This window comes from Caretta caretta, chromosome 1 (genome assembly GCF_965140235.1).
Source record: "Caretta caretta isolate rCarCar2 chromosome 1, rCarCar1.hap1, whole genome shotgun sequence".
In the NCBI taxonomy this organism is placed as follows: Eukaryota; Metazoa; Chordata; order Testudines; family Cheloniidae; genus Caretta; species Caretta caretta.
In genome coordinates this window covers 235,190,024-235,208,640 of record NC_134206.1, presented here as the reverse complement: position 1 = coordinate 235,208,640, position 18,617 = coordinate 235,190,024, and the positions used below count along the sequence as shown (strand labels likewise).

General features: G+C 40.1%; 1 protein-coding gene across 16 annotated transcripts in view; it reads left to right on the top strand.

Annotated features, from left to right (window-relative positions):
* SOX5 (SRY-box transcription factor 5) overlaps window positions 1-18,617 on the top strand; it is an 838,708-nt gene that overhangs the window by 607,369 nt on the left and 212,722 nt on the right. The window lies entirely within an intron of this gene.

Sequence of the window (18,617 nt, the reverse complement as noted above, 5' to 3'; positions counted from 1 at the left end):
TCCCCTTTCGGTTTCCAAATACATTGACAATCTAACCAGCCCCCTCACATACACCAGATACTATACCCTCCTCAGTCCACCTCTCCTCTGGAAAGTACTTCCAGCTGCTGATTCCTACCATGTGGGAAGCCCTCTCTTAGTCCCCTTGTAAACTTCCTTCCCAGCTGCTGTACCCCCTCCTCCCCATCTATCAAATCTTATCCTATTCCTCCCCGTGACAAATTCGCTGTTCCTACCTATTCCCCAATACAAGTGTCTGGTCCCAGCCTCTCTCCCTCCCTCCCGCTAACCCTTTCTACCATTAATCCTCTCTGTATCACCACCTCTACCAAACAAGCATCCAGAACACTCCAGACTTCTTGTGTACCTTGCATACTCTTTAGGAGGCAAGCAAAAGTGTCTTCATCTTTGCTTGGAAAAGCACCTAGCTAGCACTTGGTTGGTGCTACCCAATCAACATAATAGAAGATAATGATAACAGCCATTCCACCCTGGTACCAAGTACAACTCAGAACCAGTGTTCTCCAGGTTACTCCACTTTGAATAAGGATTTCTTTTGCAAATGCAACTAATCCTTTTACTAAAATCTCATAAATATCTTGCTATAATTTAAAATCCGAATGTAATATTTGTATCATTTTTCTATTTTTATTAGCATAAAAAAGTGCTAATGTATGGAAGTGTCTGTGGTTGATCAGTAGATAGAAGGCAGTGGCTTATTTCTTAAATAGATAAATATTGCATTTTATCACACAGTAATGTGTTCCCTCTGTTAATTGCTTTAAATTGCTACGTTAGCTTTAGGTGTTCCCAGTGAGGGGGATAATGATGAGTGTGATGATCTTAGTTTCAGGTAGTGATGTTTATCAGCTGCAGAAAATGTGCACTGAAGCAAATATAGGGCACATTCTGCCTTTGCATTCACACATGTAGCTCCCAGTGGACCAAATTCATCCTGGTGTAACTTGAATGAAGTTACACCACTGATTAATTTGTCCTTAAACATCAGTGCATGCATCTGAGAGAAATTTTGTCCACAGATGTCAGTTCTTAATGCCAATTCTGGGGCTTACATTGATGCATGTCCTCAAAAGTCCATTTGAACTTGTGTTTAGATAAGGGCAAGATGTGCAGCAACATATCTGAGGTTGTGGTGGGGAAGCCAAAGTCTCCTTATTAAGTAAATAAATACAGTAATGTTTGGGACTGTTGTTTAAGCAGTGGTGGTTTAGGGACTGTCCTCAGCAATGGTAATCCTAGCAATTTTAGTCAACCAACTAGTATTTGTACACAACCTGGAAGAGAAAAAAAATCAGCAAGGTATCAAATATAGTTTTGAGCCTCCAGAGGGTTATTATAAACAGCAATGATTAAAGTGTGTATTTTAAAAGTAACAAATATCTCATCACTGTGTATGTTCTCATAACTTGTAAATTATAGTCGAAGAACACTGCACTCATCTACTCTGCCCCTGACAAAATTTTTTATTGTCATGCAGTAAAGCTGTGATTTTTTTTCATAGGGGCCATCAAGAGTTGGACACCTAAGTCCAATGAAAATTCCTGTGAAAATGGAAGTTTAAACTACCAAGTAACCCTACTGTTCTACTAAGAGCAGTGTTTTCCTTGTTGTTCCTGTATTTTCATTGCTTGTCCTACCTGGGAGACTAAGCATTTCAGTCTGGGCTGTTAAAGGTTGGCAAAGTTAAAAGCAATGGAAGACAGGGAGGTGTAGTGGGATGGATTAGGCAACTTCAGCAACATGAATCATACCAGCACCCTGTATAACATAATACTTTTGATTGTTTAGTGCTTGTAATAATAAAGTAACAGTTACCAATCAGGTTTGACAAGCCCCGGTGGTCTGACAAGGTTTCCTCACTGGTGTGATGTGGGGAAAAATTAGAAGCTGTGCTTAAACAGTAAGATCCTCTACACTGATCTCATCTAATGTATTATTGTTGGTTTGTTTGTTTGTTTGTTTAAGGTGTCCTGTATACAGTGGAACCCCACTTTCCTCATCCCCTGGATACTATCCTCACTGGGCTTCTTCTGAGAAGTCGTCAAACCATTTTTGAATAGAGCAATGTATTGGTTTCAGTGTGGGGCAGCTTGTGGAAACTAGTGTTACAATGTTGATGAATACTCCTGATTCCTTAATTTGGTGGGAGCGGGCACCGAGTGGTTGTGTGTTCCTGATTTGTTTGACGAAAACTCTAGTGTTAGTTTCTTGAGATGTTGAAGGATGAAATTTAAGTATAGAAGAGATGTACATTTATATGCATGGTGGAAGGATTGGGGGTGGATGACCCATAATTGAGTGTAGATGTGAAAGTACGATACTAAGGATCTGTCTACACTGCAATCTGGAAGCGATTACTACCTCTGTAGGTCTACCTGCACTAGCTTTAATCTTGCTAATGCCACTAAAAATATCAATGAAGATGTATCAGTTTGGGCTTCAGAATGGGCTGTACAGGCCCACCCGGAATCCTGGGCATGTACTCACATTCCGAGCCCATCCCAGGATCTGTGCTGCCACATTTTCACTGCAATTTTTAGCGGCGCTATCTAGTGTAAAGCTGGCACAGGTATGTCTGCACAAGCTTCAGTCACACCTCTGACTGCAGTGCAGACATAGCCTAAAAGGAGGATGCAGGGGGGAAGAGTCTAGCGCCAACAGGTCACTATATCGGTTTGCCATAGTCATAGCCACTGATTTATCTCCTCTTTGTAGCTTGATGGTCTTATTGTGTAGCATTGCTAGTATGGACACCTATGTGTTCTTTAGAAGAATAGTATCCATGATGCCTTTCAGTATTCTACAATAATGATCTAAAACATTACAACCTGCTACAGCCTTTGCTATAGAAGAATGTTTGGTGGGGTGGGGAGCTTGCTTTAAAATATGGATGCGGGGAGGAATACCGGTATTATTTAGAAATCTGTTTTATTTTGAGGCTGAATCCATACACTAGTAGGATGATGATGGCTAGACTTATAGAATTCACGTATTCATTACCCTCACAGGTCACCTTGGTATATAGTGAAGGTGGTGTCAAGACACATTTCTGAGCTGTCTGGAATCCTCAGATTTCCTTTATCACTTTCTGTCTGGCTTCAGACCTGGGTAGTCTTGTTGGTTGGTGATCTCTTTCCTAGTGTGGACAGTATCCAGATTGACAGCAGCCTTTGAACCTGTTGCCAGGAGGCTTTGCTCAATTGCCAGTGGTGTCTTTTTGAGCTAGATGGTCCTGACTGAGTACTTCCACTCTTTCCTCCCCCGGAGGTCCCAGAACAATTTTGGGCAGTTATTCACCCACCATGAGGGATGCTGCACAAAGTTCTGCTTCATCACCCTTCCTGTTCAAAGTGCATAAGAAGTCACTTGGGAGATGGACAAATCAAGCTGTGGTGTGGGTCATCAAAAAAACAAAACAAAAAACTCAACAATGTGACTAGATGTATCTCTAGGCCTTATTCTCTTTAGTTCTGAAGATGTCATCTCTTTGCTTTCTTGTCTGTGGTCAAGTGTGAAATGTGGTTGAGAGAAAAAAAATACCTGAAACTTAATTCCGGTGAGACAGAAGTGATACCAGTGGATTTGGAAAGGATCTTAGGGAGTGGGAAGGGTGATTTCAGACCCTTATTGTGAGGGAATTTTCTGTTCTTTCTCCAAGTAGTTCATAATTTGGGGAATGCTTCTGATTCATTTCCTGCTCCAGGAGTTTCAGAGGGCATCAGTGGGCAAAACTGATTTTTTTCATCTGCGTCTGGTTGGATGACTGAAGCATTTCCTCTCAGATCTGGACCTTACCAGTAATCCTTGTCACAGTGATTTGTAGATGAGATTACTACTATAAATTCTACATGGGGCTACACTTGGAAACCACTAAGAAGATAATCACTGTTTCAGAATGCATCTGCTTTCCTGTTTGATAGAATTAACCACAGGGAACATACCGGACTTATTCTTTGACACTTGCCCTGATTTCTTATTTACCTCCAGGTGCAACTCAAGATATTGACTTTGATCCATACAGCACTAAATGTTTTAGCACCTGGTATCGCAGAGACCACAGAGCACTGAACCAGGACTCAGGAGACCTGGATTCTATTCCCAGCTCTGTCATGGCCTTCTGGGTGACCTTGGGCAAATCACTTCTTCTCTCTGTGCCACAAGTTCCCCATTTGTAAGATGTGATAATAATGCTGACCTCCCTTGTAAAATGCTTTGAGTTGTACTGATGAAAAACACCATATAAGATCTAGGCATTATTATTTCTCCTCCATAAACTGTTTCATCAGTTCTAAGCAACTAGGGCCCTAACAGTAACAGCTCTAGATTTAATTGTCTAGGAGTGGCTAACAGGGCATTCTCATGTGTGGATTTCACTTCCCCAAACTGCTCCAACTGAGTCTGAGTTTGTTGATATTTAAGGTAGGATACAAGGTTTTTCTCACAGGCTTTTTCATGTGAGACTGGTGATGGGCGGGTTGATGTTAGCTTGCTTTGGGGCTTTTTAGGAGTGTGTTTAAATACTGAGCCAGTGTAAAGCATCAAAGCTCTGTTGACATTAGTGGAAAGCCACTGATTTACACCGGCTGAGGATGTGGCCCTTGTAACTTTTTAATTATGTACAATCATTTTTAGAAGTATAACTGGGCACATTTTAAATATCAAATACTAAATAAACTCTTGTTACATAGTGTAGTAGAAAATTATGTGTGTCACTAATTATGTTAATTGAAATGTGACAAATAAATCCCACCTTAGGTGTTGGTGTCCTTTCTGTTTATACAAACACTTGCTTAATATACTCTATCCATGGTCATCTGCTTAAGATTTCTTGATATTCCAGTTTTCTCCTTCTCCCTATCAAGGACAGATAATATTGAAAGCAAAAGGCCTGCCACAGGCTTTAATAAGCTTTGAATAAAGTCTTAAAGGAATGCCCCCAAAACACTGCAGGGACATCACTTGGGGCTGTCATCTCACTCTCATCCCAACAAAACCCGTGTTGTATAAACAGTATTTCCCTAGGTACTTTAACTGGCCCTAATTAAGTGTTCTTTTGTTTTTGTTTCAGCCTGTAGAATAGCCTTGCTTTACAAAACACTCTATGGTGCCGTGTTGGTTTTTTAGTTGTCAATATTAGAACACACAGTTCAATAAAGCAAAGCTAAATATACCACACTTAATGGGTTATCATTTTTTAAATGTATTAAAAATAAAAAGCTGTGACTGTACAGCCTCAAAACTGTCTCTTTTCCGTGGGATTTCTATTTTCCCTCTGTTTTGATCTTCTGAAGTACTTTTTTTTTTAAATGATGGCTAGAGAGGAATGGCTCAAAGGCCTAGAAACTGGGAGAAACAAGTTACAAAAGCACAGCAGATACACCGATTAATAAGAATGGATCCCCAAAATTCAGAAGGACTTTGAGTGGGACTGGAACCGAGGAAAAATAGACCATAATAGAAAACATACTGTGGAAGTCCTGCATCATCTTTTTTCTCTTCTTTCTCCCAGGTAGAAGCTGGTGCAGTAGTTTTTTAACAATCAGCCCTTCTGTGTATGTGTGTTTTCCTTCCTTCCATGTTGTTTCATAGTTATCTGTTAGTAACAGCAGTATTATTACACACAGATTAGAAGACAGGCGGCTTTTAGGCTCCCTGACAGTTGGCCAGAGCAGAGATTAGAGATAAAACTTAATCCCGTGAGGTAATAGCAAAAAAAGAGTACAAAGACATGAGATGAGCCGATAATGGTTTGTTTAGGTAAGAAGACTTCGCTTCGCATGGTGATTGGCTCTCGCTCTGTAGTGCACTGAATGATAGTTTCCCAAATCCTTTCTGAGGTTTCTAATGTTTCGCAGTGGTCTGGAGAGAGGACTGGGGGAAAAATGGCAACCAGCAGTGGTAAAAATAATAAAAGCTTTATAACCATAAATGGAAGCTGCTGGACCATGGGGGAGATGAGGGATGTTTTCTTCCATAACTGCAGGGCTGCTAGTCAGTTACCATTTGAATTGAGTGAGATTAAAACAATTCCCAGTGAAGGCTGGTAATCTCTCTCTCTCTCTCTCTGTGTATACACATTTCTTGTAAAAGAACAATAGCTTAAAAAGGGAATCTAGAATGTAAAATTAATGTGACAGAGCTGTCTGGTTAAATATGCAACATTAAAGAAAAATTAAAGGCAAGATAATCTAAAGGATGACGTTATATCTGTGTGAGTGTATGCATGTTTGTTCTATCATGCTTTTTTGAGTCTGAATTGATTTGCATTGAAAGGAAGAGTGGTTGCAAAAACTTCCTTGAAATTCCCATATTTAGGAATGCTCTTCAATCAGCAAAATGTGATAGATAAAATTCAGATAAACCATCCTTTTACAATCAAGTTATTGGGGAATATTCAACAGAAAGTTAGGAGCATGATTACTTCAATAACAGTCCTCTCATTTTACAACGAACACAGATAATGTCTGTTTTAAACACAAACTTGTCCTAAAAGAAAAGGAGTACTTGTGGCACCTTAGAGACTAACCAATTTATTTGAGCATGAGCTTTCGTGAGCTACAGCTCACTTCATCAGATGTATACCGTGGAAACTGCAGCAGACTTTATATACACACAGAGAATATGAAACAATATCTCCTCCCACCCCACTGTCCTGCTGGTAATAGCTTATACCAGCAGGACAGTGGGGTGGGAGGAGGTATTGTTTCATATTCTCTGTGTGTATATAAAGTCTGCTGCAGTTTCCACGGTATACATCTGATGAAGTGAGCTGTAGCTCACGAAAGCTCATGCTCAAATAAATTGGTTAGTCTCTAAGGTGCCACAAGTACTCCTTTTCTTTTTGCGAATACAGACTAACACGGCTGTTCCTCTGAAACTTGTCCTACTGACACTTCTCTGCAGTGTCAGAATTGCAAAGAGGTGGAAACTCACATCTTTCAGTCTGGCTTTTAAGCAGTGACTAATGAAACCTGTTCAACACAGCCCCTGGCATATAATAAGGATATAGTCTTGGAATGACTGATTAAAAAACTAACATTGTTGCATCTGCCTTAGAGCTGGCTGCTGGTAAAGTCAGAATAAAACAGACCTGTAATAGGAATGTAGACTGGGTGTATTAAAGTACATGTCCATCACAAATGGGAAGAAAACAGTTTTTACTATCAGACTTTGTTTGTTTTTAAGCTCTTACCCTTTTTTGGGAAACTTTTGAAAACTGCAGAAATAGTATGAAAGCCAAAATGTACAGCTATAAATGGTACGTCTCCAGAATGGCTAGAAAGATTTGTTCCATTCAGGCACATCTTTCTTTAATCCCTTTAGTTCCAGAGATATGGCAAGAATCCATTTCAGGTAGTCACAAAAATCCAGCTCTGTTTTTGTCTGTAAGGGACTGAATAACTAACAATTAGCTACACATTCACTTGGAACATTCCTGAAATTAATTTGTTTGTTTACCTCAAGTAGATTCTGGGTATAACACAGGAAGGAGCTAAACTGCTTAAGAATATGAACCAACCCAAAATTTCACCCTAAACTTAGACTACCTTTTAATTCAGTGCCAGTGTTGCTGCACAAATTGGTATCATGACTGCTCTGATAGTGATGCACCCATACTATTCAGGAAACATCAGTTACCTCCAAATGTAGAAGTATAGAGGTGTTTTATGTACTAGATAGCAACATGCCATGATCTTCTGATATTGTCGTGTCAGGCAATGCTGACTGAGAAACATGAGGTGAAATCCTGACCCTGTTGAAGTCAATGCGAGGTTGACTTAATGGTGCGAGGATTTTATCCATGGAAGTGTCACTTTAAGGGGCAGGACATTAGAGAGTGCCATATTGTAAGATGGATTCAGCTTCAGGCATTTCTGAGATAATTTCTAATCTGGAAGGCTGATGACTAGAGATGGTTGAAAATTTTAAAAGTTAAAATTAAAAGAGTTAAAAGATGGCTTTTTTGTTAAAACCTTTGCATAACATGTTCCCATTTTCCAATCAGCTCTGTTGATGATGCCATTCCTAATCCCCTCTTCATTTCAACTCCTGTAAGCCTGCCAAGGTATCTGCGACTCAGGAACCACTTGGTACCAACTGGGAGAGGACACAAGGAGTGCATAGGATTGTACGGTGATCCCAGGGGTCAGATACAGGCATAATAGTTCAGCAGAAGGTGGCATGTAAGGTCTCTACTGATAGCCAGTATCCCACTGGTCATCATCATCATTATGAAATGTATGTACAGATAATATTTAAGGAGCTGTGTGTCTATATTGAAAATTAGGTTCTTAAGGTCTTGGAGTTAAGGCAAGTCACCAGATGGTGACATATCTCAGAAAGGTTCTTTTCAGGCAGGAGATAACAGACACGTATCTCCTTGTCTGGCTATTTGTGTATTTTATGCCTCACACTGTATGCATATTTGTATAGTTAGCCAGAGACTAAATAAGAGATTGCAAAATCTGCAAGGTAAGAAATCTACAGATGAAACAAACAACAGGGTGTAGCCTGTTTATGAATAAAGACAATTGATTGTGCTGGTATATTTTGGGGTGCACAGTAACATGCGGAATACTTCACCTTAGAGGCAACTGACAGTGTGCTTGTCTCATGAAAGGCGGGTCACAGCCAACCTGGCTGTAAAGCGCTGCAAGGTTTTTGGGTGAGCAGTACTGTACGAGACATGAGTGTATCTTGATAATTAAGTCTAGGCTCTAGAATGCGTGTTATGATTTAATTGATGTGCAACCATTTGTTGCCAGTACTTCTACTTGTTAAATAAACTTGGTTTCACTATAAACATACCGAAGTGCTGTGTGTGTGAAGGAGAGCAGTGATCTGAGGTGGAACTGGTAAGCTTTGTCTTTGCACTGTGTCTTTGGAAGCAGTGGACCTGGGGCTGGACATTCCAGGGAGTTCAAGGATTGGGATGAGCCAGTAACTAAGCTGTAAAGTAACAGCAAAGCCTGCAAGGCCTAGAAAGGAGTGCTTGTGTTGCCTGTGGAGTTGGGAAGCTGACCCACAGCAGACGTAGACAAGGCTTCCTCATGCTAGGGGCTGATGGTAGCAAGGTGCCTCAAAACCCTGGGTATCCCCGGGGAGCATCATGGTACCCTGTTTTTGTTTTGTTGTTTACCCTGTAGATCCCATCCCCATTCTCCTCCCTCTCTGAATGAGTGAGATGTAAAAGGCAAGGTCCACTGAAGGGTGCTCTCTCTGCCAAGGAGCTCATTTGCATGAGCTCCTCAAGTCTCTAGCCTTGAATAACTCTGCAGCTCCTGACTATGGAGCAGGACCCAGTCATCTTCAGATTCAGTCAGCCCAGTGTAAAGCCAGATTATACGGCAGTAAGGGCAGTTGATACACTTACAGCTTTATACCATAGGCCCATGCCAAAAAAATTGGCCCAAAGTTTATTTGGGATTTTTGTTCGTTTGGGTTTTTGTTTGTTTGTTTTGTTTTTGTCATTAGAACATTTAGAAAAGAGAAACAGAAAGAAAAATTCCAGCCCCTCCACATGCCAGTGGAAATGTCATGCTCCTGTCTCCTGTTCAAAGATAATTCACATTTTGGGTAACAACTCACCATATAATTTGTTTCTAATGGAATTTCATGGTATACATAGCAGGCAGATAATTGGCTTAGAAGTAAATTGATGGGAGGGTTTCTCTCTGGTCTCTCTCTTTATCATTCGCTGCTGCTATGTCATTCAGAGTCCAACTCAATCAAGAGTCTATTACTGATAACAGAATAATGTGGCTGCTATAAAGATCTTTTATGATGCAACAGTGGGCAGTTGAACTGTGCACATTTCAAAAGGGAATGACATAAAAAAGAACAAAAGAAAGAACTTTCTCTAAATATGAGCTTTTGGACGAGAAGGTACAGATAATTCCTGGAAAGACGATTGTAAATAGTTCTCTTGCTGCGATAACTTTCTTCTTTAGAATCCTAAATTGAAATGGTGGAGTGTCTTGTACGTTTTTATTTTTTCCCGGGAAAACATATTCAAATAAAAGGCTGAGTTGGGCTGCCTTTCCAGTTAGTATGGTAGGGCTTCTTTTTGCATCTTGGAGTTAGAATCCCAGATATTTCTCATGTTCTCTACACTTTCACCTCTCATTCTTCATCTGCCTTTCTCATTTAGCCTGTTTAAGGCATGACAGAAGGTAAATGTTATTACCCTGTTTCCTAAATTGTGGTTGAAAATTTTGACTTTTCCACATTTTCAATATACTTCTTTAATCACCACCTGTATTACAAGAAATGGCTGTGTGGTTTATTCATGTGGGGGTTTGTATGGAAAGGAAGAGGGGAACTAAAATATCTAAGAAGGATCAGAAATAACACTGGAATGTGGGGTTTTATGTCTCTATCACTGAAACACTCCATTTTTCATCTGGGAAAAATGGAAATATTGAACTCTGCAGACCAACATTTCAGTTAAATTCCTCCACCAGTTGTTGAAGAATGATGTGTTATTGCCATTTTAATGTGGCTTTGTCTGAGTGCATGTCTGGATGCTCCCATGATTTCTCCTTCCCTTTTGCACCCTATTTACTTAAACTCATCAGCCACCAATCATGCTCACCTTCAGATTCTGTGGTGAAAGCGACTCTCCTTTCTCCTGAACTAGAGATTTAGATCTTAATAATGCTGTTCTAAGTGCTAGCAGGGAAGACATGCATACACATACTTGGGCTATGAATACTCCCAGCACCTACCAGTGTGGGAAATAAGAATGAAGAGCAGAACGTCAATTTTGATGTCCATGCTGCAGCACAATCTGGTGCCACGAGTCTGCCAGTTGAAACTGACCGATTGAGTTGTATTGCCACTGTTAAAGAAGAAATGTAGATCACTCAAAACGTGCTGGGCGGGTTTTTTTGTTTCTTTTTTTTAAAAGCAAATGAAACCCAATTTGGCAAATCCTTACTCACTTAAATGGCCTGTTCTCATAGGAGGCATCCTACTGATTTTACCGGCCCTGTTCCTGCTAATATGGAGTGCACGGCTCGTGTGAATAGAGCTGGGTGAAATTTTATGAATGTTTGAAATTTTGACACATTTTTTCCCCTAACCATTCTTTTTCACAGACAATTTTTGCCACCCGCTCTACATGTGAATAAGAATCTACAAGCTTGGATCCAACTAGGAAAAATATGTGACCAGCATTCACAAATGCCACCCGTCAGATTTCATATAACAATGGACCAATCTCAAAAAAACCCTCAGAGGTTTGGATAAGCATTCAAACATTTGGATGCTTTATCCTAATCATGTTGGTCTAAAAATGAGGTTAGAAATGCCACAAGAACAGGCTTACCTCTATGTCGATACCTCTATGTCCTGTGTCTGACATGATCAGAAGTGCCACAGGAATTGCCCTTTTTAAATACTTTCCAGTCCTGCCCAAAATTATGAAGTTCCAAGCCACTGGAAAATTGGTGACAATAAAAAGTTAACTGAGTGCTTTTGTATTTCAAAAAAAGGGTTTCTTTCTTATTTTACTTGATCTCCTTTTTTATCTCTTAACTACAAAATAAATAAAATTAAAGCAGCGTTTGTGAGCAGGGAGCAAATCTGTAGCCTGTATGCTTCTTGAACTAGTGATAGCTTCCTCATGTCACATAGAACATTTCCATATTGTATAGCTGTAAGAGTCAGACCATCTTTCTGATGGCAAAGTTGTATAGGTAGCCAGCAGTGACTTCATTTTGATATGGTACAATGCCCTTCAGAGCACTATGCGTTTTGAGACACAGTCATCACTGCTTCTCGCATTGAAGCTAAGTAGCTTTTTCAGGTTGCGTAGCATTGAAATAAAAGAGAAAATGTTGAATAGGTTTCTGGAAGCAATTTTGCATTAATAGTTTGAAAAAGAGCATTATAGGAGATAAAAATTCAGGGGAACAGCTGAGTACCAGAGGATGGCTATCAAGTCCTTTTCTTATCTTTTGTAATTGTACTGCTTTCTAAAAAATAACAGATAGGGATGCGCAAAAGAAAATAATCCCCTGCAAAAAGCCTTAGTTTAAAAGGGGTGGGTGTACTTTTTTTCAATGTTTGTCATGCTAATTTGTCTATGAGTTACAGTCAGGATCAGAAGTAGAAGTGTTAAAATAGTTCTCCCTGTCTTAAAAGCTCATCCAGAAGCAAGAAGGATCCTTTGAATGTCTGTACTAATGCGCTTTCATGATCAGTTTGAGACCCAAGTGATTCAGTGAGTTGGAATAAGGATCCATAATTCTAGTTAATAATCTGAACCTTCAGAGTTTTAAAGGTTTCCCTTTTCTAACAATATAATGTGTTCACCGTGCCTGTTAGCTTTAGGGAGCACACAGTTTTGACACTGTTGACTCTTGGCTACTTTTTTTCATACACTGTTGTGTATTCTTGACAGAAACTTGGTTTAGCTTGCAATGGGAAAGAGAGGGAGGGTGTGGGTGTGGGTGTGTGTGAGTGAGAGAGAGAGGTGCCTACATGAAATGCCCGAGAGAGAGAGAGGCAAGAATACTGAATGGCAACATTTAGGCATTGACTGTGACATTGTATTTACCTTTTTAATGGATGTATGTAATAAAGTGACATGTAAATGGAGCACAAGGGGAGATATGACACTATATCTGGAAAAGGATAAAACAGTCAGTTGAATACTGGGCTATTATAGCAGTTTGCAAACCTTGGATAAACTCAGTCAGCGGTTGTATAATTGGTTATTCAATCCCGACCCTTGTTCACAGCTCAAAGCCAGGAACACTGAGACCTGTTGCCAATTTGAGTGAATGCAGTGACTGTACTCGGCCGGGGCCTAACACTGGAGCCAGGCCTTTTCCTGTGGGCTGGTTTCCACCATGTCTGGGACTGGCGCAGTGACAGTAGCCCTTTTGTTGTGAAAGGCTGGCTGGTACTCCCCTCCTTTGCAAAATGTCTAACAGCTACACAAATATAAGAAAATAGGAAAAGGGACTTACTGTAGCTTTTCTCTTACTGAGTTAAAACGTGGAGGTTTTGAAAGGGAGGTGAGGTCCCAGTAATAAGGGAAGCTAGGGCATGATGTGAAAAGTTATGGCTAGATAAGGAAAGCGCCATGCTGTCCCAGTGCATGACATAAGCTGCATGGTGAGATCTAGACTGTCTTGGATCATATGAAACACAAATTGTATTTTCAGGACAAGACATTGTTTTAGTATGTCCTCCTTCCCTTTTTGAAAATTCTCATAACACTGTGTGAAAAGGAATCTAAATAAATGTTTAAAGAGCTCTAATGAGCACTCTAGAGGTTGTGTCTCAGCCTAAGGAGATGGCATTTTATAAGCAAGATGTGGATGTATTTCATGTCACAGGTCCCCCAGGTCTCTTTCCCTCCCACCCCCCGTTATGGACATAGCTTCTCATCCTGACTCAGAGACCAGCTGTTTTTCTTCTAGTAAACTGTTTGATAGAAGTAAATGAGAAAGAGTTTTTAATTCTGGTTGATAATCAGTGATATACAAGAGATCAGACTTGATGATCTAATGGTCCCTTCTGACCTTAAGCTGCATCAATGAATCTACAGTGTGCTATTCTTTTATTTTAAAAATAGCTCTTAGCATGTTTCCAGTGTTCAATAGTTAGATCTTGCTCTGTCATAGGATGATGGTTTCCAACTTTAATTTAGCACACCTCTGTTTTTTTTACCATTTCATCATACCTAGAGAACATCACTTCAGAGAAAAAGCAGTTATTGGCACAGATTATGTACAATCTTTGTAAATTATCAAAGAAGATAAAGGCAACAGTTGAAAAATCACAAAGGCAGGAGCTTTGGGGAAAGGGGGTAATCTCTTTGGCATCCTGATTTACCCTAGTGCACAGAAAATAATACAGAGTGGCTTGATTTAATGAAAGGCTGCAATTCAATCAAGAGGTTCTGCTGAGGTCATATAATATAAATGGTTACAGCACCTCTTGACTGAGTTACAGCCTTGATAACTCAGTACTTTGTTGTTATTTATGAGGGTAACTTTTCAAAGCAATCTGCATATCTCCCACTAAAACCTGCTTTGAAAATGTTATGCCATGATGTCACTGAAAAGGATTTTTTCCCCTTTGGTTACGGGGGGGATGGGTGGGGGGAAATAAACAGTGAAATGCAGGGTGTGTGGGGGGGAAGGAATGCATTGTTTTAGAATAGAAAATTAATCACTTGGAACTGGATTGCTTATTGTGAACCAAATGCAGAGTATTGAACTTGTGATACATGAGAAGATCTACAGAAACTCCAGCAGAGGCCTTTAATGGAAAATCCACCCTGACATCTCATTATGAGTAGAACCCTGGGAGCCAAGTGTTCCAAGCAGTAGAGAGAAGGTAGCATTATGAGAAAAAAATTATAATAATCAGTGTTAATGTAGCTGAGCATTAATCAGAGTACTGATTTATATTTATAATATAAGTAAGTATGTTATCATAGAGACTTAAAATTTGGGTGTGGATTATAAACTGTTTGAATGTTTATCTGAGCAGGGCATGACATAACTTCTTCTTGGTGAAACTAGAAATGCTTAGTGGTCAGCACTGCTTGGAGTCCATGGAAGCCTGCTCTCGTTAACTTTAGAAATTACCACTCAATATATATCTCATAATCTTAATCCCCCAAATATTCTGTTTTGGATTACAATACAATATTGTATGCAGGGATAATGCACTGATGACTCCCTTAGGTTAATGATTCCAGTTTAGTGAATTGTAGGTATCCAACAGGAGAGCCTACAGCAGATGTAGAAGAATGAATGCTTCTACATCTTCTAGCTCATTAATTTAATGTAGCTAAGAGACTAGTGGATTTTGTAGTAGCTTCATCATGAACTACCCAAACGTAATTCATATAGGATACAGGAAATTTTTTTATTCCTCTTTTTTTTTCCTTTCTCCAAGCTATGAAAGCTCAGTGAGTTCCCAGATCATTGGTTGAGGGCGCCTTTCTGTGTCACAGCAAACAAAACATCTGAAATACTTGGCACTGCATAAACTGGCACTCTTGTGACTTCTCTCCCTTCCCCTAAGAGAAAGATGGATGGGAGAGGAGAATAAAGGGGGGAAAACGGTAACACACTTTATGTCTGAGCATAAACCACAAATGACACCCCTGATATACAGTCTCTCCAATCCCCAAAATCTTGGTAAACCAAGTGCTCTACTTCTGTCTAGTGCTTTAACACCAAACCTTTCAGAAGATGTTGCTTCCAATCCTGACCCGGGTGATTTTAGCAGTAGGAGACCTCATATTGCCAGATACTGTGTTCTAGATTTTAGTACAGAACTTGAAAGTGTTGGGGCTCAGTTTCAGTTAAAATCTGGGAAAACTTGAGTTCTGGACCTGCTGCATCATCCTTCTTTATTTCATTCCCTTGGCTGACCCTGAAGCATGCCAAGAATTTCTTTCAGAGAAGAAACTTTTATGATTTGCACAGTACAAGTTTCCAGGTGGTTGAAAACACACATTTGTTACTTTTCCCCGAGAAACAATAGTGAAGGAGATTTAAGTGAAGGAGATTCCCCAACGAAAAAATTAAATTCTAACAGTTTGGTGAGACACAAGGTAGTTCTTCCATCTCTAGCAATTTTCCCTTTGTTCTCTAGACCCCTCCGATCATAGTAGGGGTAGTCATCTTGGGGAAATATTTTTCCCCCCTTCCTTATCTCCTAATATGGTCTGATTTTTACTTATCTTTTTGGATTGGATAGTGGCTTTTGAAAAGTGTACAGACTTTTAGTATCTCACAAATGCTTTATTCCACTGGGACTTAGCAGATCTGGGTTCAGTTCGCAGCTCTACCACAGCCTTCTTGTCTGACCTGAGGTCATGCAATCCCTCTGTGCCTCAATTTCCCCATCTATAAAAAAGGAAAACTAATACTTTCCCACTTCACAGGAGTATTGTGAGGACAAATACATTAATGTTTGTGAGGCATCCACATACAGTGATGAGTGCCATAGAAAAGTAAATACAATAATTAATAAATGAAAGATGCTTCACTGTGGCGGGGAGCAAAGGGTGAACACGGAGGAGCCTATGTGATTGTGGCAAAGAGGAGATGCCTTGTTATTCTCCCTGTGCCTATGAGGGAAGAATAGATTAAGTTTGGAGTTTACAAAGATATTGCTAATGTTCTGCTATTCCCCTGAAGCTGAAGGAGGGAATACTGTACTGTCAGTGATACCACTGTTGTATTTTAGACTGTTGGCTGTGGGGTATAAACTGGGGCCTACCAGTGATCCCAGAAAACTGTAAGCAATGGAAAGACATGTTTTTTGTTAGCATTGTTCAATTTCCAGTGTTGACAAGGTCTTATTCTATCTCTTAATCGCCCCTTCCATGACTTTTACTTTTTTCAGTGATCTGGGCCTTGGATAAGACTAAGTCACATAGAAATGTTCTGCCTGACTTTAATGGGAATTGGATGAGACCCTCTGATTCCAAAATCCTACTCTGTAAACATTTTGGACTCAAGAAACAATAAGAAAGGGAAGCTGGATGAAAGTTTTCCAAAGACATGCAGTGCTCTGTGAAAGCTGGGAAGGAAATCCTGCACTTTACACCAGGCTTATTTTAAAGCACTCACGTGTCTCTAGCAGGGGCGAAGGAGGGAGTGTTTTTTGGTATTGTATTATTTAATGCCTCTGTAAATACAACCAAGAGGCTCCAGGTTTAGTTCAGCAGTTAGAACATAGGAGAAAAAAGAAACCAACATACAATAATTCTTTCTTTCTCTTTTCTTCACCTCTGTAATCATTACATTTGACGTGGATTTTAACCATCTCTTTTTGTCATTTATATGGCTTGTTTTCCTCCTGAGTACATTGGAAAATGGTGGGAGAAATGGGGGGACAGGCAGGGCATGCTTGTGTGGTTTTTCCAGTTGCAACTCCTAAGACTTTGCTGAGAGCTGTGGTAATCAAAGTGGTTACATGATCTAGAAATGTATGCCATTGGCTTTCAAGGTATAGATTGCTTTCATTTATGCCATAGCATCCCTTCCAGGATTAAGTCATTTGTTGTCTTGGCATTCCCTTAAAGCTTGTTCACAAAGGAGAACTTTCTGAATAATGGGCCTGTTATCCCATTCAGTCTTTTCTGATCTCTTAAATTCCTCGTAACACCATTCCACAATTACTCCATACCGCCACCTCCCCCAGACCTCCTGTTCTCAGGCAATCTGGGAATTTGTCCTTGTCATTTGCCAAACATCTCAGGCGTCTTGCATCCTTTCCCCCTCCCCTCATTTGATATTGACTCGGTCCCTTTCTGTGCATGGTGTTTGTATATATAGTACATCTCTCTCTTTCACACATGCATACTGTACAAACATTTAATATGTGTGTGTATACACAGCTTTCCATCTATTTTCCCTTTATATAGAGAAACTGGTTAAAATGTTCTATCTATAGAACTTGAACACCAGTTTCCTCATAAAATTCACAAATACTTGGGAATCTTCGGATGATCTTCTTTCAAAAGTAGATACTACTAGGATCTCCTACTATATAGAGAGAGAAATCGGTGTATAAACACTCAAATTATCTGCACAGTATGCATGTGAAAGGGATGTACTGTATATGAAGGGGGGAAAGTAAATAACAAAATGTTATGAGGTGTGATTTCAACATTAGAGCATCCATTGGCTGTTTACTAAAGCTGTATGAAATATGAAAAGTCCCAGAAACTGGTCTGGTTTGAGGTTTCACTACAGACACAAACTCAGACCAAGATCATCGAAAACTTTACTTTTGTTTGAGAACCTTAAAAGCAAATCTGGGCTCAGTTTCCAGTGCCTGAGTAGATTTATCTCATATCAAATCTCTGAGAGATTCCTTGTTCTGGGAGGTTTCAGTATTAAAACAGATTAAATATGCTGGCATTGATCAAGTTTCACTTAGAAATTCGGAGTTATTTTGAACCCAAAAGTCAGGAAGCAAATCCCACCTAGATAGAGACTGAAGAAAATATTCACATGATAATAAAATTGCAGAGTTTTGCATTCATCTACTGTTTGGTCCAACATTTTCTTCAGCAGCATAGTTGGCCATTACTGGAAGTAGCTGCCCTACTGAACCAGAGCTGCTGCTGAAACAAATTTCTCATTATTGACTTATATCTTACAGGATCTGTTTCCTCAATCTAGGTCTAGTTCCTCTGAAGATTCTGTCTCCTGCATTCACAGGCCTCCCACTATTGGCCACTAGCTTCGTTGTTCCAGTGGAATCTAGCTGGTGTGGGAGGTTATAGCCACAGAGGGAAGGGTGCTCTTTTAGGCAGGTAGATCCAGTCCCATCAAGGGCTTTGAGTATGGGGGCAGAGACCTTGAACTGCATTCTGTGCTCAGTGGGGAGACAGTGCAGAGACCGGAGACCAGCGCAAGCGTCCCTGTTCTCTCACCTGCCCTCCCAACCACTTCACAGAGATGTTGAACAACACAGGATGAAGAGGAGGGATGATTAATCCTGTGGGACTCTACGGGGAGGGCTGTGGAAGTGGAGGATCAGTTGGTTTCGTCTGTGAGGAAGGACCTGAGCCATTTCAGGGTGTTTCCATTCAGCCTGGAGCTTCT